The sequence below is a fragment of the Megascapheus bottae genome, chromosome 2 (assembly GCF_031878675.1).
Source record: "Megascapheus bottae isolate mThoBot1 chromosome 2, mThoBot2.hap1, whole genome shotgun sequence".
Classification (NCBI taxonomy): domain Eukaryota; kingdom Metazoa; phylum Chordata; class Mammalia; order Rodentia; family Geomyidae; genus Megascapheus; species Megascapheus bottae.
In genome coordinates this window covers 51357929-51374250 of record NC_143510.1, presented here as the reverse complement: position 1 = coordinate 51374250, position 16322 = coordinate 51357929, and the positions used below count along the sequence as shown (strand labels likewise).

General features: G+C 46.4%; 1 long non-coding RNA gene across 1 annotated transcript; it reads right to left on the bottom strand.

The window, feature by feature from the left end:
* Positions 1–2111: 2111 nt before the first annotated feature.
* On the bottom strand, positions 2112–14938 carry LOC150066951 (uncharacterized). Its single transcript, XR_016539346.1, has 3 exons — positions 14875–14938; positions 2827–3017; positions 2112–2158 (listed from the first exon to the last, which is right to left on the bottom strand). It is a non-coding gene; the product is annotated as an uncharacterized LOC150066951 (long non-coding RNA).
* Between the last annotated feature and the right edge of the window lie 1384 nt (positions 14939–16322).

Below are 16322 nucleotides of genomic sequence, written 5' to 3'. Positions count from 1 at the left end.
GTTTGCTTGGCAGGTGCTTTCCACTTGAGCTCTTCTTCTTCTTCTTCTTCTTCTTCTTCTTCTTCTTCTTCTTCTTCTTCTTCTTCTTCTTCTTCCTCCTCCTCCTCCTCCTCCTCCTCCTCCTCCTCTTCTTCTTCTTCTTCTTCTTCTTCTTCTTCTTCTTCTTCTTCTTCTTCTTCTTCTTCTTCTTCTTCTTCCTCCTTTTCTTCTTCTTCTTCTCCTCCTCCTCCTCCTTCTCCTTCTCCTTCTCCTTCTCCTTCTCCTTCTCCTCCTCCACCTCCTCCTCCTTCTTCTCCTTTTCATATTATTTCAAGCATGGGCTCTACGAACTCAATCTTTCTCCAAAGAAAATATTATCCTTGGTCTGAATAACTCTGGTAAAAATCCATGCTTAACATGTGCAAGATCTTCAGCTCAATAGGCAGAAGAAGAGACATAGGAAGAGCAGGAAGAAGAGCAAAAGCCAGAGAAGGAACAGAAGGAAGAGAAAGAAAGAAGGAGGAGAAGGGGAATAAGGGAAAGAGGAAGAGACAGAAATTAGTTATTCTCTCAGTTCGATCAAAACAACTGCCTTCTTTCTTTCCCTCTTCCTCTGACTTTTCTCACAACAGGATCAAAATTTGAATCCTCCATTGGTCTCCATGGTTCTGACTCTGAGTAAACCAGATTTCTAGGGAAAGAATGTTCCAGGTACAAGACTTGTTCATTTCTCTCTGATCCTTCAGATCTGTAATAATCCCACCATTTTCCCCACTTTCACCCACAATGACATTTCCTCTAGGAAAACTGCTCTTACTTATGGATTCTGACACACACCATGCTTAGACCCACAACAGATATGTGAAATCCATGGTTCCAGGCCAAGTTCAATAGATGTACAAGCTGAAGCTGACCAGAATCATGAAATAATTCCCAGGACATGTGATGAGACAGTAAATGAAACCTCCCTCACTGTCCCCCACCCCACCCCATGATCCCAAATGACACTCGAAGCCACAGAAATAACCAGGAGCTGGGGTGGCCACCCTGGCATCCACATAACCTGAAGCCAAAATTTCACAGTCTGGTGCCCTGCTGCCACATGCAATTTCAGCCCAGCCTCCACTGCATTTACACAGCTGCAGGTCAGTTATCTTCAGAGATTTGGTCCATTCAAATCCACTTTATAAGGGGTCACCAAAGTCAATTTTTGAATTCACCATCAAGGAGGGAAGGGGTGACATTGTCCAAAAAGAAATGTACTCTTTACCTGACTTATGTAACTGTAACCCCTTTATAATAACAATAAAATATTAAAAATAAATAATATGGGCACTGGTGACTTGTGCCTGTGATCCTAGCTACTCAGGAGGTACGGTCTGAGGATCATGGTTTGAAGTCAATCCAGGCAGAAAAATCCCAGTGAGACTCTTCTCTCCAATTAACCACTCAAAAACCAGAAGTGGAGCTGAGGCTTCAAGTGGTAGAGCACTAGCCTTGAGCAAAACAAACGAGCTCAGGGACAGTGCCCAGCCCCTGAGTTCAAGCCCCATGACTGGGGGGAGAATATAAATAAATAAACTCACCGTCAAGGCTCTAGGGAGGCCCAAGCACAACTGAATGCTCTACCATCTGAGTCCAGACCATTGGAGAAAACACCAGAGAATAGACATCGAGATAAGAAAAGAACCATGAGATCATTTTATTAATGGCCAGATCACTGCCAGACAACCACAGCACCCTGACCTATCTGGCAATGCTAGGCTGGAAAGTTATTGTCAGGACACAAGTCCAAAGGGGCCTTTTTGCCTTCTTGCTGTCTGAGTCATTAAACAGAGAAAGCAACAGCAGCCCTCTCCCAAGAGAGAGGTGGAGAGGACGGAGACCCTGTTCCAGCTCCTGCCCTCACCAGAAAGGGCAGGAGAGAAAGGGCCCAAGCTGCTCAGGAACACTCCCCTGTGGAATGATGCATTAACCCCACCCCTTGTGAAACCCAGCCTAGGAAATGTTCTGTCTCTCCAGCTGTCAGAGCCTGGAGGAGGGAGCAGTCATGGGGAGTGGAGAGCCTTTTATGTTGTATGAGTTTCCTAATTACAAATTACCACAGATTCACTAGCTTAAAACAACACCAATTTATTATCTGGCAGTTCCATACTTCAGAAATCCCAGATGGGTCTCACTGGAGGTTAAAGTCAAGGAGTGTCTGCAGGAATCTGCTCCCTGGCGCTTTCCCACTTCAAAGGGGCCGCCCACATTCTTTGGCCCAGGCCTCTGTTTTCAAAGCCAGCCCCATCCAGACAAGGCCTTCTCACCCTGCTATCAATCTGGTCCTCCCTTCTGCCTTGCTCTGCAGTGATCAACTCTTTGGATTCTCTTGGGCCTGTCTGGATAATCAAAGACAATCTCCCTATTTTATTTTATTCTACTTTTGCATGCTCCTCCTGGGGCTTAATTCAAGGCCTGGGCATTGTCCTTATAAGCTTTTTTGCTCTATCACTTGAGCCACGGATCCACTTCTGGCTTTTTTTTCATTGAAGAATTTATTAACGTTGATTGTTACATCATATTTCAAATGATATGTTTAACAAACAGGTGTTCAAGAAGGGAATCTCTATATACAATCACTGGCATTTAGTTTTAGAACATAATCAAAATTAGGCTACGGGTTTGTATATCATAGATACATATTAATTTATGAAATAAAACATTATGTTTAGAGAGTCATAGGTTTTTATGTCTATGTAGTTATGTTTATATTTCCAATACCATGTCCATAGCGTTGGGTATGCAAATATTGAATCCTCGCTCTTGTACTGTTTAGACCTAATAGCCACATATTAAGGATACCATGCGCCTTTTGTTCCTTTGGTCTTGACTTGTCTCACTCAACATGATTCGCTCTAGATTCATCCACTTCCTTGCAAATGCCATTATTTTATCTTGTCTGTTGGCTATGTAGAATTCCATTGTGTATATATACCACATTTTCTGTATCCATTCATCTGCAGTAGGGCATCTGGATTGTTTCCTTCGCCTGGCTATTGTGAATAGTGCAGAGATGAACATAGCTGAGCAGGTGTCCTTATAATATCTTGGGTCATGATGTTCAGGGTAGATGCCAGAAGTGGTATGGCAGGATCATAGGGAAGGTCAATTTTCAGTTCTTTAAGAAACCTCCACACTGCTTTCACTTCTGGCTTTTTTGATGTTTAATTGGAGGTAAGAATCTCATGAACTTTCTTGGCTCTGGCTGGTTTCAAACCATGATCCCCAGGTCTCAGCCTCTTGAGTAACTAGGATTACAGGCATGAGCCAGCTGAGTCCAGCAATCTCCTTATTCTAAGGCCAGCTAATTAGCAAATCGTAACTGCCCAGTGTCTGTAACCTAGTATTACGCACAATAATACATGAAATACATGTCACTGTCCAGCATCACTGATTGTTCTGTTTCTATACATACCCAGCTCCCGTGGGAGTGGCCATTGTTAGGTCAGCCCAGGGAAAAATGTTCCCTTCCCCTATTGTTTTCCCTCCATACACACGTGGCCCTTCCTTAAAAGTCCCTGCCCAGTACCAGGTAACTGACCCACCTGGGGGCAATGGGAGGTCCCCCAGGCTCTGGGTCCCCCTGCCCTCTCCCTATATAATCAACCTCCCCCAATAATTCCTCCTGCCCTGCCGGCCTGCAGTTGCCTCTCCCTACCAAACTCTTCTGCCTGAACGACCAGATAGGGGTCCTTTTTCTCAATCCTTACAGCCATCACCTTAAACCACAGGTTCCCAAGACTCCCAGACCATGTACATCCATACTGGGATCTATTCTCCACCCAGCCGTGCCTGTGAGGCTGGCCTCAGTCAACACCAGGATCAAAGCGAAGCCTCCAGAGGCCTCTGCTATCCAGACCTCTATCTCTACTCGGCTCTGTAGACTCCCAATCTCAGCCAGACCTGGGCCCAGCTCCTCCTCCCTACCAAACTTTTTCCTTGTGCTTCTAGCACTTCTCAGCTATGATCTGAAAATTCCTTGATATGCCTAATATCTTTTGAATGGTCTACTACCTAATCTTAAATAACATGTTTTTCTGACAATCCCACAGCCTCTCTAAACTTTTCAAGCAGAAGCACCCCAAGCCATTAGTTACCTCAGAAGGTAGAAGAGGTGTCTGTCTTCCTTCTCCCCCATCACTGCTCTAAGCCACATTCCCTCCTTCTCTTCAAAATCACCCCTCCTCTGAAGCTCAGGATACAGGTTAGCCCCCACCCTGAGCTCTTTGCCTTCCTGGACTTCCTGTCATCATACACTATTTATGAAGGTGGCTCCATCGCTGTGATTTCTCAGTACTTACCCCAACCAAGCTCATTCAAGCTGCACTGTGCACTGTAACCCCTGAGATCCAAAAGTGAAGGATCCCACTGAGGAGGATAAACTACGGGAAGCAAGGCCTTGGTGAAGGCAACTTAGAGACAAGGTTTCCAAAATCAAACACCTGCAGATCAACTTTGATTTCTGCCTATCCCTTAGACCCCATAATCAATAGGCTCTGTCACATCTTGACTTCTCCTCCCCTCTGATTCCAGAGCCATCACTTCATGAATCACTCTGTGTCCACTCTTCCTCTTCCAGACCCTCCTCCATTTAGCATTGAAACAAGTGAGATCTTTCTAAAGTATGGATCAGATCCTGTTAGTCAGCTTCCTACCTAAAACCCACAGGGAGTATCCAGTTGGGCTTTAAAGAAATTCTAAAAGTCTTATTATTATTTCAATGTGAACCAGGGCCTCATATTTGTTAGGCAAGCGCTCTATCACTTGAGCCACAACCCAGCCTAAAATCCAGACATAGCCTGGATTCCAAATATGCCCAGCCTCATCTCTTTCCCATTGTCCTGCTCAATAAATGATAGCCATTCTTACATGCTTCATGATTCTTAGACAAGATGAACCTAGTTCAGGGCTCTTGTCTATCTCCTTCCTCTTAGTGTTTGCTTAACTGGCTCTAATGCTACCTTCTCCATACAGGCTCCCAGCCCGCCTTATTCAGACACTCTGTCACCTGTCCTTATAATACCCCCATGGCACTGTCTGTGTTCCAGAATTGTCCTATTTCTACATTTGTTTGATTTTTTACCACAGAAAAACATCAGTTCCATGATCATTTCAATGGTCATTATTCATGATTTTCTCTCTCTGGTACCTGAAATAGTAACTACTGGGCAAAGAGTTGGAGTTCAATGAATGAATGTGGGTGGGACGCTGGAGTGTGCTGGGTAAATGAATGGATGCATGGTGAATAGCGGCTCTTTTCCTAGAACAGAGCAAGCAAAGAACAGACAGGAGTGCTGACACTCACCTATGGTGAGGAAGAAAGCAAGTGCTTCTCCAATAAAAGGAGAAGCAGAAAACAGCCTTGGTCTTTCAGAGTAGCTGGGAAGAAAAGGATTCTGGGAAGGGCTGGGAAGGCCTCTGGCTTCCCTCTCAGCCTGTGTGGAATTAATGTAAAGATGAGGAGAAGGCTCCTGTCCACAGAACCTGATACAGTACCAGAGATTCACACACTAGAAGGCTCTGCAATGCATGTTGGGTAAGGGATGGAAAATCTTATGAGTGGTTCAGGCAGGATCCTCACCATTCCCCATTTCCAGCCACAAAACGGGGAGCTCTATCAGGAGGAAGGGCAGACAATCTCCACAGACCTGCCTTGGGCTCTCCCCTGAACCAAGCAGACAGAACACCAAAGGCCTACCATCATCTAACAAAACAACTGATTCTTTCCACGGCTGACTCTTTCCTGTCCCAGGCTCCCCTTCTCCTTTAAAATCTTTCACCCATGAACTCTGATATGTAGTTTCAGAACAACCTAAGATCTCCAAACATTAAGCCAGACAGCTTCTGCTTGGGCATCTCCACACAGAGATCACCTCTAGCACACAGGCTCCGGGGGCCCCAAGGGAGTCTTCTCCCTCCCAACTAGCCCAAACCACTCTCCATCTAATGAACATGGAGGGCTCAGCCTGGCAGAGTGGCACAGATAAGTCAGTTCTTATTTCCATGCGAGCAACTGGAAATATCTGCAGATAGTGATTATCCCAATATCAAATGCTACCATTTAACAAGCTCTTACTGGGAATGATGCTGAGAACTTGATTTAGACTACTTCATTCAGTAGTTGCAACCATTCCTAGGATGTAGGAATTATTGTTCCCACTCCACTGACAAGATAATAAGCTGGGGGGAGAAGGGTCTATAGTCAGTAATTCAGGTATTAAATGAATGGAGATTGTCACAGGCTGTGTGTCAGTTGCTTACCCCAGTAATCACTGTTACTTGAGAGGCTAGAATCTGAAGATTGCAGGAAAGATTGTGAGACTCTTATCTCCAAAGAGCTAGAAATGGACCTGTGGCTCAAGTGGTACAGAACTAGCTTTGAGGACCGGGAGTTTGGCCTAGTGGTTAAAGTGCTTGCCTAGCATGCATGAAGACCCGGGTTCAATTCCTTGGTACCACATATATAGAAAAAAGCTGGAAGTGGTGCTGAGGCTCAAGTGGTAGAGTTCTAGCCTTGAGAAAGTCCAAGGACAGTGCTCAGGCCCTGAGTTCAAGCCCAGGACTGGCAAAAAAAAAAAAAAGAACTACCCTTGAGCAAAAAATCTCAAGGAGAATGCCCAGGCTCTGAGGTCAAGCCTCAGGATCAGTACAAAAAAGAAAGAAAAAAAAAAAGTCACAGGGCCATCCCTCAATTGGGTCTTCTCCTAAAGAAGAAAACTAATAAACCACAGCCATCCTGCAGGCTTTTCTTCCATCCTTCCTTCTTTCCTTCTTTCCTTCCTTTCTTCCTTCCTTTCTTCTTTTCAGAAAGCTTATGTTCACACCCTCTCCCATTTCCTTCTCTAACCTCCAACTTCAATACATCCTTGAGCTACACGGCCTCATGCACGTTCCCCCAACACTGGAAATTTAAAAAATGAAATGATACTGATTCCCAAAAGAGGAAATAGAATCTTTCTCCAAAGCTCCCAGACTGGGCCTCAATCTTCCCTCAGTCGGTACAGACCCAGAAACCCCACCACTTGCTGCTACCCTCCCTCTGCCTCCTTTGTCACATTTTACCTCCCTCTTCTTCAGAAATCTATCAGTCCACCTCCCTTTGTTCTCACATTCTTCTTCTCCAAAGTCCTATTCAGCCCCTAATAAAAGGAAAGGGAAAAGAAAATCTAACGACAATGTCCTCTGGTCTGCAAAGCTTTCCCCAGACTTTTGCTCAATGCTCCCAAAGCCTTTATTCCTGCTTTCCCAGCAGTGAGTCACTGCTTAGCAGCTCCTGTTGTCTGTTCTCAGCTCGCTCGCTCTCTCTCTCTCTCTCTCTCTCTCTCTCTCTCTCTCTCTCTCTCTCTCTCTCTCTCTCTCTCTCTCTCTCTCTCTCTCTCTCTCTCTCTCTCTCTCTCTCTCTCTCTCTCTCTCTCATTACAGTCTGGTAGTTTTGTAAATGGCTACAGATAGGTTGATTCACTTTTGACATCCCAAATGGAAAAACAGGAATTACACTGCAGAAATCCCCCAAGCAGGACCAACAGCACCCAGCAGCTGAGCCCCCAGGTGGCCTCTGGGAGACTGGATAAAATAATATTTTTCCTGTAAGTCCTAGAAAAGAATCAGGGTTAGGCATAGGATGTGCTGCCCTCTAGTGGCCATTTTGCCTCTGGGCATTTTCTCAAAGAGAAGAAGCAGATTGTAGACCCAGAACCTGACACACTTGGAGCTACCTCAATTGCTCTTGTGATGGAGCATTAAAATTAGGATGCCAACAAGGCCCTGGATTTGTCAGACTTGGCATCATTGTGATGAAACACTCCACAGAGACAAGGGAAAAGGATTTATTCTGGCTCACAGTTTCAGAAGTTTCATCCCATAATCTGGCTCCATTGACTTTGGATCTACAGTGAAGCAGAATATCATGGCTGTGAGAGCCGGTGGCAAAGGCTACTGACCTTATGGTGGACAGGAAATAGAGCAGAGCAGCAGCAGGAAGGGGCCAGGACAAAGATAGCCAAGGACACGACCCCAGGTGACCCATTCCTCCAAACAAGGCCCACCTTCAAAGTTTTGACATCTCCCAATAGTCTTTCTCTTCCAAGTCTGAATCCATCCATGAATGAAAGCATTCATTAGGCCAGAGCTCTCATGAGACACAGACACAGGCAAAGGTAGGCTTTACGAAGCTTGGGCCAATCAAATGAACCATCGAGACTAAACCAAGACAGGCACCAAAATACAATAGGTGAAATTTCAAAGTGAGGAATCCAAACAGCATATAAAGAATTCATACCATTTTGTTTGGTTGGGTTTTGTCTTTTGGAAACAAACAAACAAACCTGTGACTCAGGCTGGCCTTCAACTTTCCATCCTCCTACCTGAGCCTATTGAGTGCTGAAATTACAGATGTGTATCACCATGCCCAGCCTTCATACGAGGAATTGCAAAGGGAATTTAAAAATAAAAAGAAATGAGTTCTTCATCACCTCAACCATATGATAGATAGCAAAAAGGGCCCCTAGTCTGGAAGAAAAAGGGAATTTCATGAGGAAGAAATGGATGGAGGAAGTTGTGCTTGTAGGCTAACCCCAGGAGCTGAGAACATGATCCATAGGTGAAGAGAAGAGTCACAGTGTTCTGTCTGGGTACTAACTGAAGTTTAGGACAACAAGTGCTCATGGTTTATGCCATGAGCCATGTAGCTACTTGGGAAATTGAGAACTGAAGGATAGAAGTTTAAAGCTAGGCCCACTAGAAAAGACCTTGAAATTCTATCTCCACAATCAGCAAAAAGCAGAACTGAAGGCATAGCTCAAGGCACCAGTCCAGCAAGCAAGCAGAGTGAATGTGGGGCCCTGAGTTCAAATCTCCATACTGACAAAAAAAAAGGTTAAGGGGGAGGGAAATGGGGACTAAGACATGTGAAAGGGTATCAATGTATGGGAATTAATGCACCATCTATCTTGCAAATATCATGTAACCCTTCTATTAATTACAATAAAAAATATATGAAAAGAAAAAAAGGTTAAGAAAGACAGAAATAAGAACTAGCCACATCAGTAGCCTGACAAGGCTTTGTGTATGATCCCCTGGCTTCCACAGTTTGCCTGTTGGAAAAATGAGCTCTGCCACCCTAAGAGAGGGAGGCAGGTACACCCCCATGTGTCAGTCTTAGGTCTCATTCAATAGGGACTCAAGAGAAGAAAGACCTGGGCAGGTGAGGAAGGAATTTCAAGCTCCTAGAACAAGAAAGCACAAGCAAATGGGGCTGGCAGGACCTCTGAGGAACCAGGAAAAGCCCAGGGGAGGAAAAACAATGAGAGAGCACTGAGGAAACCCAGAGATCGAATCAGAAGTAGGAGGAAGAAGCTAAAGGCCAACTGGAAGACTGACAGCTATACTTGTCTGCTCTGAGCCTTCCACACCAACACCCCCCCACACACACACACACACTGAAGCAGGAGGGCCTGGAGAGCAGGGACAGCAAGACAAACTGAAGCCCATCTCTTAACACTTTACCCCAGGCCAGGGCTCAACAGCCTGAAGAAGCAGCATTATCTAGTTTCAGCATCATATATTCATCCTTTGTTCTCATTTCTGAATGGAGACTCTACCTTATCTGTGAGGAGGAAAAAGAGGAGGCTTTACTGGATTTTCACCCAGGAGCACAGAAGAAAAATAAATTACCCCTAGCCACTCCTCCATGCATATAGAAATAGAAAAGAACCAGTGGCTCATGCAAGTAACCCTAACTACTCAGAAGGCTGAGATCTGAAGATAAAGGTTAGAAACCAGCCTGGGCAGAAAAGCTCCTGAGATTCTTAGCTCCAATTAACCAGCAAAAAGCCAGAAGTGGAACTCTGGCTCAAGTGATTAAGCACCAACCTTAAGTGAAAAAGCCAAGTGAGAATGTGAAACCTTTCAATACCCGTGCAGTCAGAACCTCAGCATGTAGAAACGAGATGCTGTGAAGTCAGGATCTCAAGATGAAATTGCCCTGGATTTGGGATGGACCCAAAATCTACTGGTGAGTTCCTATCAGAGGAGAGGACACAGGAGACATAAAGAAGAAAGATACTCAAGTTCTGCTGCCACATTTCAAGGAACCATAAAGGACAGGTATATATTCTTGCCTAGCATGCATGCCTCGGGCCTAAAATCCTAGCTACTCACAGTTAAAAGCCAGCATGGGCAGGAAAGTCCCTGAGAATTGTATCTCCAATTAACACTGTTGATTAACTGGAAGTGGTGCTGTGGCTGAAAGTGGTAGCTTCGAGCAAAAAACCCCAGGGACTAAACCCAGACCCTAAATTCAAGCCCCACAACTGACAAAATCAAATACACACATATATATATATATATATACATATATACTTGTATATATACATATGTATACATGTATTCATATTTTAAATATATACATATGAGTATATACATGCATATGATTATATACAAACACATGCACACATATATGCATATATACATATATATGTGTATATATATGTACATATTCATTCTTCCCTACAGCCCATGGCCCTAACATTCTAATTCCTCTGGCCTCCAGAGCTGGGAGAGAATGAATTCCTGTTGTTTGAAGCCATTCAGCTGGTGATGCTTTGCCCTAGGAAGCCAAGGGGCAGATTCCTCCCAGCTCAGCAGCACAAATGGCTCCCTCCTGGCACAGGCTGAGGCCTGGACCTGGTGTTCTCCAGCAACTCTGTAACTTTTAGCTGACTCCCTCCTCCTCTAGCTACCGTTCCCGCTGAGCAGCCCTGGAGAAAATCTGGCATCTGTTCCCTGTGCCACCTATAACAACATGCCCAGAGCCCAGGGGGCCTTCTCGTCCTGATCCTGGTAACCTAACCTCATCCTGTCCTGTGGCTTAGGAATTTTCCATCCTCCACACACACACACACACACACACACACCCCAGTCAAAGTCATTAGATTTAATCATTAACAGGGTGGATGTTAATTAGTAGGGTAGGGTGATTGTCCCTGCTGTTGAGGACACAACTGGACATCAAGCACAGCTGATGACAAGGGGAGGAGAAGATTGGGACTAGGACCTGGACAAAAAGAGATGGATGGGGCCTCCTGTGTCCTCCCTCCAAAACTCAGAAAGCACTGAAGGTCTTCTTTGGATTTGATTTTTTTTTTTTTTTTTGGTTGTGGTTTTTGAACTCAAGGCCTGGGCTCTGTCTCTGAGCTTCGCTGCTCAAAGCTAGTGCTCTACCACCTGAGCCGCAGCTCCACTTCCAGTTATTTGGCAGTTCACTGTAGATAAGAGTCTCACAGACTTTTCTGCCCAGAGTTGGTTTCAAACAACATTCTTCACCTCTCAGCCTAAGTACTTAGGATTACAGGGGTGAGGCACCAGTGCCCAACTCAGACCGGCTTCTGCAAAAGACAACAGAGAAAATATCTGCAAACATCTCATGGGTGCACCTATGTATTTGGGGACACTGGCTTCTCCAACTCTTGTTGTGAAATCCATTTTTATTTGTTTGTTTGTTTGGTTGGTTGGTTGGTTTTGTGCTGGTTCTGGTGCTAGAAATCAGGGCCTAGACACTGTTCCTGTGCTTCTTTTGCTCAAGGCTCTACCACTTGAGCCATATCTCCACTACTGGCTTTTGGGGGAGGCTCACAGACTTCCCTGCTTGAGCTGGCTTTGAACTGCAATCCTCAGATCTCAGCCTCCTGAGTAGCTAGAGTTACAGGAATGAGCCACCAGCATTTGGCTACGAAGTTCATTTTAAAGGCTGAGGAAAATGAGGCTTGGAGTTGTGAAGCAACTTGTCCAAGATCATGGATTTCCTCAGTGTCAAAACTGGGATTTGAACCTGAGGAGACCCCTGCCAAAGACAGCTAAGCATGGAAGAGTCATCAGAGGTCATGCTCACTTCCTTCCCCTGTCCTGCTGTCCCTCTGCCCAGGCATCGTATCCATCTACTACTTGTGTAATTCTCAAGATAGATAGGTACTTGGCTACCCATTAAGCCCCTGGATTCTGCTACGCTGAAAGCTGTCAGTAGACAGAAATTGGATCTGTTTGGATTCATTGTAACCTCTGAACTTAGCACAGGGCCCAGTGAGGCATAGGACCTCAGTACTATTGAGGACTGCTCAGTAAGTATTATCTAAAGAATAAATATGGCCGGGCATAGCTGCTCACGCCTGTAATCCTAGCTACACAGGAGGCTGAGGTCTGAGGACAAGGTTCAAAGCCAGCCCAGGCACAAAAGAACCTGAGACTCTTATCTCCAATTAACCCCCAGAAAACAGGAAGTGGAGCTGTGGCTCAAGGGTAGGGTGGTAGCCTTGAGCTAGAGAGCTCAGGAACAATGCCGAGGCCCAGTGCACAGGTGGCTCACACCTGTAATCCTAGCTACTCAGGAAGCAGAGGTTTGAGGATCACAGTTTGAAGCCAGCCTGGGCAGGAAAGTCTGTGAGACTTTTATCTGCAATTAACTACCGAAAAGTTGAAAATGGAGCTGTGGCTCAAGTGGCAGAGTGCGGCTAGCCTTGAGCAGAAAAGCTCAGGGGCAGTTCCTAGGGACTGAGTTCAAGCCCAGGACTGGCACACACAAGAAAAGAAAGAAGTACAAATTTAGCCTATGAGCAAGTTAGGGGGTGGAAGGCTACCTACGGCTTGATCTTCTAGACTGCAAGTGACCGCAAAAGCCACAGATTTCAGGAGGTCAGTCCAGCCATTTGCCCTGCCATAGCCCAGGCTGAATTCTGAGGAAAACCTCTGGCATGGCTCAGTCCAGGAAGCTCCTTTCCCTTTGTAACCCAAGGGGCTGGGATGGCTGCTCCCTAAGTCTCTCCCCACTCTGCCAGTAGAGAAGAGGAGCAGTTCTTTGCAAATGAGACTCCCTTCTGCTCGAATCAGCAGCTCTGGCCCCATTCCCGAGAGTGGCCAGCTGCAGGGAGTGAGCACTGGAGCCTGGCAGAACTGCAGCATGGGCTTTTTCACAGGCGAATAAGGCCCTGCTCCATTCCGGGAGGCCCAGCCTTGCAAGGCATTCCAGGAGGCCAGTCATCTAGGCCAGTGGGGCTTCTGGGACCCACAAGACATTCTGGAAACTTCTCTTGAAGAAAGGATTGTTAGCTAGGTTTTATAGTAGTATGGGACACATAGTCTCATGGAAGAATGTCTTCCTCCCGGGAAGGGCCTGCTCCCCCCAACCACAAGTCCTCTCCTTTTTCAGGAGACTTAGGCCCTAAGGATTTGAAGTCATTTTCAAGAGAGCAATGCTGCTTCTATAGAACAAGGACTCCTTCCTCAGTGAGAGTTTCCAGAGCATATGCCACAAGCCCTGTGATCGTCCCTAAAAAGTTTCCTGGAATGGAGGGAGGACAGCAGCACATTGGTATGAGCATATGGCAGTCTGAGAGACCACTGGGATGGGGTTAGTGCTCCTTTGGGTTAAAAGCAGCTTCTAGTTAGAGGCTGGTGATTTCTTTCTCTCCCTCCCTCCCTCCCCTCCCTCCCTCCCTCCCTTCCTCCCTCCCTCCCTCCGTTCTCTTGCTCTCTCTCTGTCTCTGTCTCTCTGTCTCTCTGTCTCTCTGTCTCTCTGTCCCTCACTCTGTCTCTCTCTCTCTCTCTCTCTCTCTCTCTCTCTCTCTCTCTCTCTCTCTCTCTCTCTCTTTCTCTCTCTCTCTCCCTCTCTCTCTCTCTCTTTCTCCCTCCCTCCCTCCCTCTTCCTCTCCCTCTCCCTCTCCTATAATCCTAGCTACTTAAAAAAGCTGAGATCTGAGGATCATAGATCTGAGGATCACTTTCTCAGGACAGTCCAGGAGACTCTTATCTCCAGTGAACCACCAAAACCCCAGAAGTGAAGCAGTGACTCAAATGGGCTGGAGTGCCAGCTTTAAATAACAACCACAACAGAAACTAAGGGACAGCACTAAGACCCTGAGTTCAAGCCCTAGTACCACCTCGTGCATGCACACACACACACACACACACACACAGAGAGAGAGAGAGAGAGAGAGAGAGAGAGAGAGAGAGAGAGAGAGAGAGAGAGAGAGAGAGAGAGAGAGAGGCAGGCTTTAGCCTCACAACCTCTGAACGAAGTGTGCAAATGTTTGCATGCAACATGTACTCAACACCCCGAACATATGTTCTGGGTAAGGTCTGTGCCTGCAGGTTCTAACCCCAGTTCTGAGTCTCCCCAGCTATGCACATGAAAATGGGAGAACAGGAAGACTCTTGTAGAAGAAGAAAATAAGCCCCATTATGGGGTCATTCTAGATTTCGTTAATAAAGGAAAACATTCAACCCAATATCCCACACCCCAGCTCCAGTGATCCACCACAATGTCACCTCTCCACACCACCTGGCACTCAAAAGATAAGACAGCAACTAGCATCTGCCCTTCCTCCTGGCGGCCTGCGAGGGTGAGTGAATTAATACATGAGGACGTTGTGGAAGTGGGGAGGGGAGATGAGTAAAAACAGAGTGCTCAGGACAACAAAGAGCAGTCGCATTGAACACTAAATTGGTACAGGAGTGTGTGTGGAGGGGGAGGTTTGGAGGAGCCATGAAGTGACTGCATCACCAAGTCACATGGCTGTCACCTTAAATATTCATGGCCCAGAAGTATGCACCCAGGCTGGACTACAGACAGCCTGAGCCACCTCATGTAAATCAATGTATGAGGGCTAGAGTTGAGACCCTAGGCTCTGATTCTCACTCCACCACCATGGCCCCCAGAGCAGGTGCAGGCTTCTGCAACTCCCAGGCCCTGGGTGAGCCACCCACGCCTGCTTCCATACACCCACATGCCCAGCAGGCACTGGCAGTTACTCACTCAGTTCTGGGCACAAATAAAGGGCAAAACAACATACATATACACACCTTCACAGACGGCTAGCGCCAACTCACCCCGTACCAGAGTCTGCACTCAGCCACTCCACCTCCCTACTACCCACAAATGCTCCTGTGCCTGTCTCTCCAGACTCCTCCTCCACTCCTCACTCCTCCCCTAAGAGCTCTCTCCTCCCTCTCTTCCTTCCCTCTTCCTGCTCTCTCCTCCTCTGCCCCTATCCCTGCATGTTATTCTAGGACCCCTCTCTCCACCGCCTTGTTCCTAATTTGTAGTTTTCAAATAAGCTGGTGGGGAGGAGAGTTGTCTCTGAATCTGGAACTTTCAAAGGTGAGACTGAGGGGGGGATTCTCATAATTAGAACAAAGTTTGAGGAAAAGAAAGGAATATGAAAAGAATCTAAGCACTCTAACAGCCAAGAGCTGGTAGTTTGCATCTATAATCCTAACCACTCAGAGAGAGCTGAGGATCATGTTACTCAAAGCCACCCCAGGCAGGAAAGTCCAATAGACTCTTATCTCAGAATAACTATTTATTTAGTTAGTTTTTTATTTATTTATTGCCAGACCTGGGACTTGAACTCTGGCCTGACCTTGGACACTTTTGCTCAAGGCTAGCACTCTGCCACTTGAACCACAGTGCCACTTCTGGCTTTTTCTGAGTATGTGGTATGGAGGAATCGAACCCAGGGCTTTGTGGATGAAAGGCAGCACTCTACCACTAGGCTACGCTCCCACCCCAATAGACTCTTATCTCTAATTAACTACTTAATAGCCCAAAGTGTGAGAAGGCACACTGAGAATATGAAGGCCCTGAGTTCAAGCCCCAGTACACACACACACACACACACACACACACACACACACACACACACACACACACACACATCTAGGCACTCCGGATGACCCACTGGAGTCTGGAGAAGTGACCCCTAACTCTGCCAGCCCTGCCAGACAACCAGAACCTGTCACAGCAGCTCTTGAGGAAGCACAGCAATCATCTACATGCCTAAGATTGATGCTCCATCTTACTCTTAGGAGCCAAGGACTTCACCCATGTCACAGAGAAGTCTAAGGCTCAGTGAGCAAGGCCTGGTCCCCAAGAGAAGGATAGAAATGATGACTTCAAGTCCCACAGCCCTGGGAGAAGGGGTCAGGGAAACTGACCTAGTCAGATCCCATTTCTCAGTGAGTGAGGAAGGTGAGTGAGGAGAAGCAATGGTCTCCAGGGACTCCACCTTCCCAGCCTCCATGACTTCATGGCCTATTTATTGCTGCTCCTGCTGGGGCTAGGAGCACACAGACAGACACTGGAGATGAGGAGGGCTTGGGAGCCCAATCTACTGTTCAAGGACCCATCCCACTCCTCAGACTGAAAGCAGAGGTCCTATTAGTTCAGTCTAAGTGTGAGGAGGCATTCCAGGAGTCCAAGACAACATCACTCAAGGGCCAATAAACATGTAAATTGAGGTCTGGCAAAC